This window comes from Cynara cardunculus, assembly GCF_001531365.2.
Source record: "Cynara cardunculus var. scolymus isolate 2C chromosome LG 3, CcrdV1, whole genome shotgun sequence".
Lineage (NCBI taxonomy): Eukaryota > Viridiplantae > Streptophyta > Magnoliopsida > Asterales > Asteraceae > Cynara > Cynara cardunculus.
In genome coordinates, this window is record NC_037530.1 from 9,953,025 (window position 1) to 9,960,530 (window position 7,506).

The window sequence follows — 7,506 nt, forward strand, 5'->3', positions numbered from 1 at the left end:
CCTTTTTTGGTGGAACAAAAAATGTCAAGATTTGTCCCATAAAAATTACAAATAGTCACACATTGTCCTATGTTTTTTTTGTCCATGGCATGCCAAACATGTGACTATTTTTTTGTCTCGTCCCATCCCATGTACTCTGCATACCACACACACCTTAAATGATGTGTAGGAGGCCTTTTTACAAAAAATAAAATTGGTTTTAATAGTGTGTCTCACATATGACAACTATGTCACATCATGTGACAACTCTTTGATCAAATGCATATGACCCATATGCACCATATGGTGTGCGGTGCGTAAGGGTGAGTCCCACAATATATTTTTACTAGATTTCCATTCCTTCCAATACAACATTTATTATGTTTTGTCTTTTTTCTCCTCTACCCCACTATATAAGCAATTCAAATTTTTTAACCAACACAAAAAACTTGACCAGATTTGTTCCTTCCCGATACAACATTTATCTTATTTTGTTCTCTTCCTCCTCAACCCCACTATATAAACAATTCAATTTTTTTAACTATCACTTTCATCTTCACTACCTTAATATAATCTTTATTACCAATTTTCACATTTTATATCAAGAATCCATATAATCTCATTTTTACAACTCTTTAAATATTGTTTTTTTTTCTTTATACCTACATATATATATACATATACGTGCACACACATATATACACACAAACATATATATGTATATACATACATAAATATGCACATATACATATATATACACACACACACGTAAACACACACACACACACTTATATATATATGTATATATATATATGATTTAACCCTATATTTAGCATTAAGCATCAGGAAATGCGTAGGGGGACAAATGCAAAAAAATATGGATTTTGATGGTTGATTTGACCGACAATCCTTACGCACCGGCAGGTGCATGGTGCGTAAGGAGCCTACATTTGACCGCTAATTTGTTTTTTTTTTTTTCTGTTTATACCCACTATATATATCACATATACATTCTAATTTATTTTTTACATAAAAAAATTATCTTCTCCAAGCTCTCAAGAATTCATGTCTGTCATTGAGAAAGTTAGGGTATGTGTTTTTGGTGGAGGTTCGTGGCAGTTAGTCAACGACGTAGTAGATTATGTTCCAGAAACACAAAAAGTAGTTGTATTGTTGTCGATACACTTAACATTTCCAGGTTTGATCAATTATTTAGCTAGAAATTAAACTTACCTGATTTACAAAATCGTTTTAAGTTAACATATAAATCTTCGTCATCTAGTTCGATTGTCGAGTTATTTGACACAGATGACGAGACATTTTCTGGCTATTGGTGTGGATATCTCACCGCAATCCCTAAGATTGTATGTTTGTGATCGTGGTGTTGAAAACTATCAATCGAACTCAAACCAAGAGATTGTTCCAGCTACTATGTATGGAGCCGAGCACCCCTAGTATATACTTCCACTTGTTCCATATGTGCCAAACCAAAGTGAGTTGAGTTATAGCCAATACATACTTCCACTTATTCCACACCAACTGTTCCAAAGTGATGAGACAACTCCTAGCATTCCATATCATTCGTACCAAACTCAACATCAACCATTTCAAATTCCAGTTGAAACGTACCAATCTCAGTATCACCCATTTCAAAGCCAGAGGACATGTGAAACTCCATATCAGTTGTATAACATTCCATGTAGGTCCTACAAAAATCGCCTGACGTACCAATAACAAGATCTACCATCTGATTATGGCATTTGTATTTCTGAAATTTCTGCCGAAGAATATGAAGCCAAATTATATGACACTAAAAATGCATATGAGAAATATAAGGTTGATCTTGATCACTATTAGGGGTTGTCTCGGGGGATTGTTTGTATCATCTCGTTACAGATAAATATCCGGGGCTACAATCAGATAGTAGTGATAACAAATCAGATATGGAAGATAAAGAAGGGGCGGATATGGAAGATAAAGAAGGTGTTGGTAGGGGTAATATTAGTGCTCCAGTGGGTTGTAATTTATTTTAGGGCATGCCTCTCCCGTTACCAACGCCAATCCCTATTGTGAAGCCTAAAGAACCGGCTGCCAAATATCAACGTTCTAAATGTGTGAAAGTTGGGGAAATTTTCAAGTGTAAAAAAGACTTGAAACTAGCCCTCGGACTGCAATATCTTGAAGAGGGTTACCAGATGAAAACCATCCACTCCATGTGATCTAGGTTGGAAGCAGTCTGTATATTAGAAAAGTGTGAATGGTGAATAAGAGTAACCGTAATTTTTGGTACGATATTGTATCAGGTTCGTACATTTAAGGACTTACACACATGTTCACAGACGCAAGTGTATACCAATCACCGTCAAGAAAACAAGAAGGTGTTAGGTCATATACTGAAAGATGCAATGAATGACACAAGTAGAGTATACAAGAGCCATGACATCATCGTCGATATGAAGAACAATTACAAAATCTTAATTAGTTATATGCAACCTTGGCGTGAAAGTATTATGCTCCTGCTAAAAGGTGACCAGGAGGAATCGTTTTCCTTACTCCCATTATACTACTACAATTTGAAAAAGGCTAATACAGGGACCGTAACAAAGATCAAGACAGATGAAAGGGCCCTGTTTAAGCGTTTAGTTGTCGCCATTGGTTGTGCGGTAAGAACATTTTCATTGATTCTTTATTGAAATTATATGTATATATACATTATTTTTATATATACTCATTTTCGTTGGTCCTTTTTCAACTTTTGCAGATTCGAAAGTTTGAGAATCACTTACGACCGTTGATGGTGACAGACGGTACTCATTTGAAAGGTCCTTTTACATTACTTCAAATGTTTGATCGAGTTCAGTGGCACGAGCATTACCAACTGGAATCTCTTTTGCAGATGCTTTACTGCTTTCTTCTTCTCTTCAATCTCTTGAAGGATTTGATCATGTGATGCCTTGTTACTATGTCATTTTTCACATATCTCTTTGCTTTCAACTTCGACTTTTTCAATGGATAACCTCATCCTGGTAGGCATTATTTGAGAAGATAGAGGGTTTGAAGATGATGCATTTCCAGCCATTTGTCTGTAGAAGTTTATCGATGGCATAAGTAGAGAGAGTTTGATGCTTGGTAGAGGGAGTTTGATAAGTAGATTGTTGTAAAATTTTCTTCAAAATGGGAGGTATATATACCAAAGTATTGAGATGACAACTCAATACTAACGTGATAAATTTTTATTAGGTATTCTATGATCATGTTGTATTTTATGTTTTGTATTATATGAAACATATATTGTGACAACTCAACTTTATACTCAATACACAACTTTCTCATATATTACCGAATACAGTTTTTGTAAAACTCATTAGCAAGATACATCTGAGATCTGTTATTAAGTACCTTAGGGTCGTAAGCAGGGTAACTATGAATATAATTTATATCATCACTAGCCATGATTTCTGTCATAAACCAACAAGCAAAAACACCACAATTACCGATGAAGGTGCTTGTTGAGGAACGTTGGAGTTATAAACGTGGCTAAGCTTCCAGTCTTGAGGCACATCTTTTCCTCTTTTACGCCAAAAATTGATCTTATGTAAATATTTTGAGAGATTACAAGCCAAATTTTTTATTTTTGTAGACAACCTGCTAAAGAGTTGAGTCCAATCATGCTATCATATATGCGGATCACCCATGTATCTAGTTCTAGAATGTCGTAACCCAATGACATTCATTTACATGAATCAGGATGATTACCTACAAAAAATAATAATAATGGATCATTATAAATCAATATTTATTTGGAAATGCTTTATATATTAACTATTTCTTACCTTGTCAACTAACCACCAAGGTGGATAGTATTTTTGGTGTCATCGATCAAATTAAGATATTGTAGTCCAGGTTGTGACATAAACCTTAATGCATGTGACCATAATATCGTACGTCATAAACCGTCAAGTTGCTCTTTCATCAACAAATGTACCCACGTATCAATATGCTGTTAAAAGAACACTTCACTCAGAGAAATAAAATAATAACTAGTAAATAAACATTATTGTAAATTAAAAGAGTTAATATTGCTTACAATTGTATCAAACCAACCGTCCTCCAACAAGACCCTCCAATAGTGCATACCCCATGGTTCACATTCAAAAGGAGGTATTATGAGTCCTTCTAGCTTATTATTCATATATAATTCCAAGATATTAAACTCGGTCCTCCGCTTCAGGGACTTGTACGTAGGTGTTGAATCCGGTAACAACATATACAGAGATCTCACCATCGGACCCGGGTGTCTGATGCGTTTCTTGTGCAAAGGTGGGGTCTACTCCGATATCATAGACGATGAAGTGTTATCAACAAAATTTGGATCGAAATTAAAATTTGGTTGATAGCAATCGTCAAAATTTTGGGAGTCTAAATTTACACCAAAGGCATCATCTCTGGGGTTGTAACTACGTGGACAAGATTATTTTCATATTGAAACCCATGATTGTTTTCAGGCTGCTGAAATTGATGAGAGTGTCCAGACTGGTAAAGGTGTTGATTATTTTCAGGCTGTTGAAACTGTCGAGAGTGTTCAGGCTGTTGAAACTCTTGACTATTTTAATCATGTTGAATAATATATAATTAAAATATGTATATATATATACACACACACAGAGATTCATAGCATCATTTGAGCGCTAAATCTACTATAGTAGGTTTTTAATGTGTATGTAAGCAACCATTGGATCGACGGTGCTGTTGTGAACAAGTTCAATAGTTTCTTGAATATTACGATTTAGTTGTTCAATATAATTTTTGAAATCATTAGATAATTGTGGCGCTGGCGAACTCGATGCACCGACCTGTTTTTGTGCAACCTTCTGAAAATAATGACATATACGGAGATCTCACCATCGGACCCGAGTGTCTGATGTGTTTCTCATGCAAAGGTGGGGTCTACTCCGATATCATAGACGATGTAGTGTTATCAACAAAATTTGGATCGAAAATAGAATTTGGTTGATAGCAATCGTCAAAATTTTGGGAGTCTAAATTTACACCAAAGCCATCATCTCTGGGGGTTGTAACTACGTGGACAAGATTATTTCCATATTGAAACCCATGATTGTTTTCAGGCTGCTGAAATTGATGAGAGTGTTCAGGCTGCTAAAGGTGTTGATTATTTTCAGGCTGTTGAAACTGTTGAGAGTGTCTAGGCTGTTGAAACTCTTGATTATTTAAATCATGTTGAATAAATATATAATTAAAATACACATACACACACATTCATAGCATCATTTGAGCACTGAATCTGCTTTAGTAGGTTTTTAATGTGTATTTGAGCAACCATTGGATCGACGGCGCCGTTGTGATCAAGTTCAATAGTTTTCTGAATATTATGATGCAGTTGTTCAATATAATTTGTCAAATCATCAGATGTTTGTGGAGCTGACGAACTCGATGCACCGGCATGTTTCTGTATAACTTTTTGAAAATAACGATTACTTGACCTCCACTACGGACATCGTAGCTCCATGTTAGTAGGTGTTAACATAGTACGTGGGATCAAGCCTTCCTAAATAAAATATTAGTATAAGTATTTAATTACCGTTAATAAAGTAAATTTTTCGAGATAAGTTGGTCAAACTCACATCGACATGTAAATATCTAAGACAATCATTTCACAATAATTGTTTCGTTCGTTGCCAGGCACATGCCGTGGGATGACTCCATCAGTCCGTAAATCATAAGAAAATGAAGCATGTGAAAATGCTTCCAATATCTATGTCTATATTTTTGTTATTTTACAGTTAGTAAACAATTTAATTCAAATATAATTTTGTTATTTTACAGTTAGTAAATAATTAATTACAAGTCACCTTGAATGCAAACACAAATTCATTTAATGTGTATCTGCATTTGCGTTTAGAGACTCACGTTTTTGAACGAGAGTTCTTTTTCCCGTTTTAGTAACGCATAATTAAGTTGAGGGTATAGGGACTCCCACAAATTATTACCATATGGATAACTGTGTCATAAAAATATTTTAGATCAGTACTAAAATTTATGTAATAAAACTATATGGTTACAATGAAAAAATACCATATTTAAAAAAATATATGTTCCATGCATCCAAATTTTCGACTAACCGTAAATAGTCATCATAAACTATATGGTTTGTTTGCCGAATGATAAATCCAACGGACAATAGAAAGACATAGACGTACTACATCAATGTATGTTATTGTTCCGAATTTTTGTTGTTCAAAAATTCGGGTAAGATCGCTCATGCGTACCGATCGATTTTCATCAAGGTCTAAAACCCGAGTTCTAAAGGACAAGTCTATCATATCTGGTAATGACGACTTGTTTGGGCCAAATTTCATACCGTTAATGAGACAAAATTCTTCTTGTCCAAAACGTAAAAGACATCCTCCGACATTAAAATACAATGCTTCTTTATGGTCTTGCTCTAGTGGCAGCACTTGCATTTTTAACATCAAATGCACGAGCATTGGATCTTGATGTGTTGACCGAGTATCGATCCAATGACCGAAACAAGTATTTCTAAACATTTGTAGTCTGCTTCCTGACCTCCTCAATCCCCTCCAAAATGTATTCAAAATTTCGATACTTAATTTTATATTAGCAAATGATTCATAATAATCCTCTTGATAGATATAATATAAATATGTTACAAAAATAACATATAAAAATTTGATGTTGTAAAATTGAGATTATATTAAAATTTATATAAGAAGACTAACCATGATGTAGAAGATCAAATTTTGTCTAACGAGGGTGAAAGAAGTAGTTGAATATTTAAAATTGGTGTTGTAAAAATGAGAATATATGGGTTCTTAATAAAAAAAATTAGAAAATTGATAATGAAGATGATATTAAGGCAGTGAAGATGAAAGTATGATTTTGTGTTGGTTGTAAAAATTTGAATTGTTTATATAGTGGAGTTGAGGAGAAAAAAAGACAAAATAAGATAAATGTTGTATTGGGAATGAACGAATATATATATATATATATATATATATATATATATATGGTGGGACCCACCCTTAGGCACTGTGCACGGTAAGTATCATGCATTTGACTAAGACCACTCACATCACTCTTGCTAATGGAATTGCAAATAAACTTTTGTCAGACAATCCACATCCCTCTTGCTGCCATGTAGATTTTTAATTGCAAAATTTGCAAGTCACTTTAAAAGCCACGTGGGCCACCCACTTGCCTCCAATTTTGTTTTTCTTCTTTTAATTATTTAAATAAACTATTTTTATACAAAACAATTAATTTTATAAATTAATAATGTTAATATATTTTTAATTACATTAATTATATAATAAATTAAATTATTTTAAACATTAAAATTTATAATTACATAAAATTATAATCTAATATATAAAATTACATATAACTAACATAAAACACGCACGACTAACAAAACAACACAAATAAAATTACATGTTTATTCATCTAAAAGTTGACGGATTTTTTTATCGTACAATTTTCGTTGTTGGT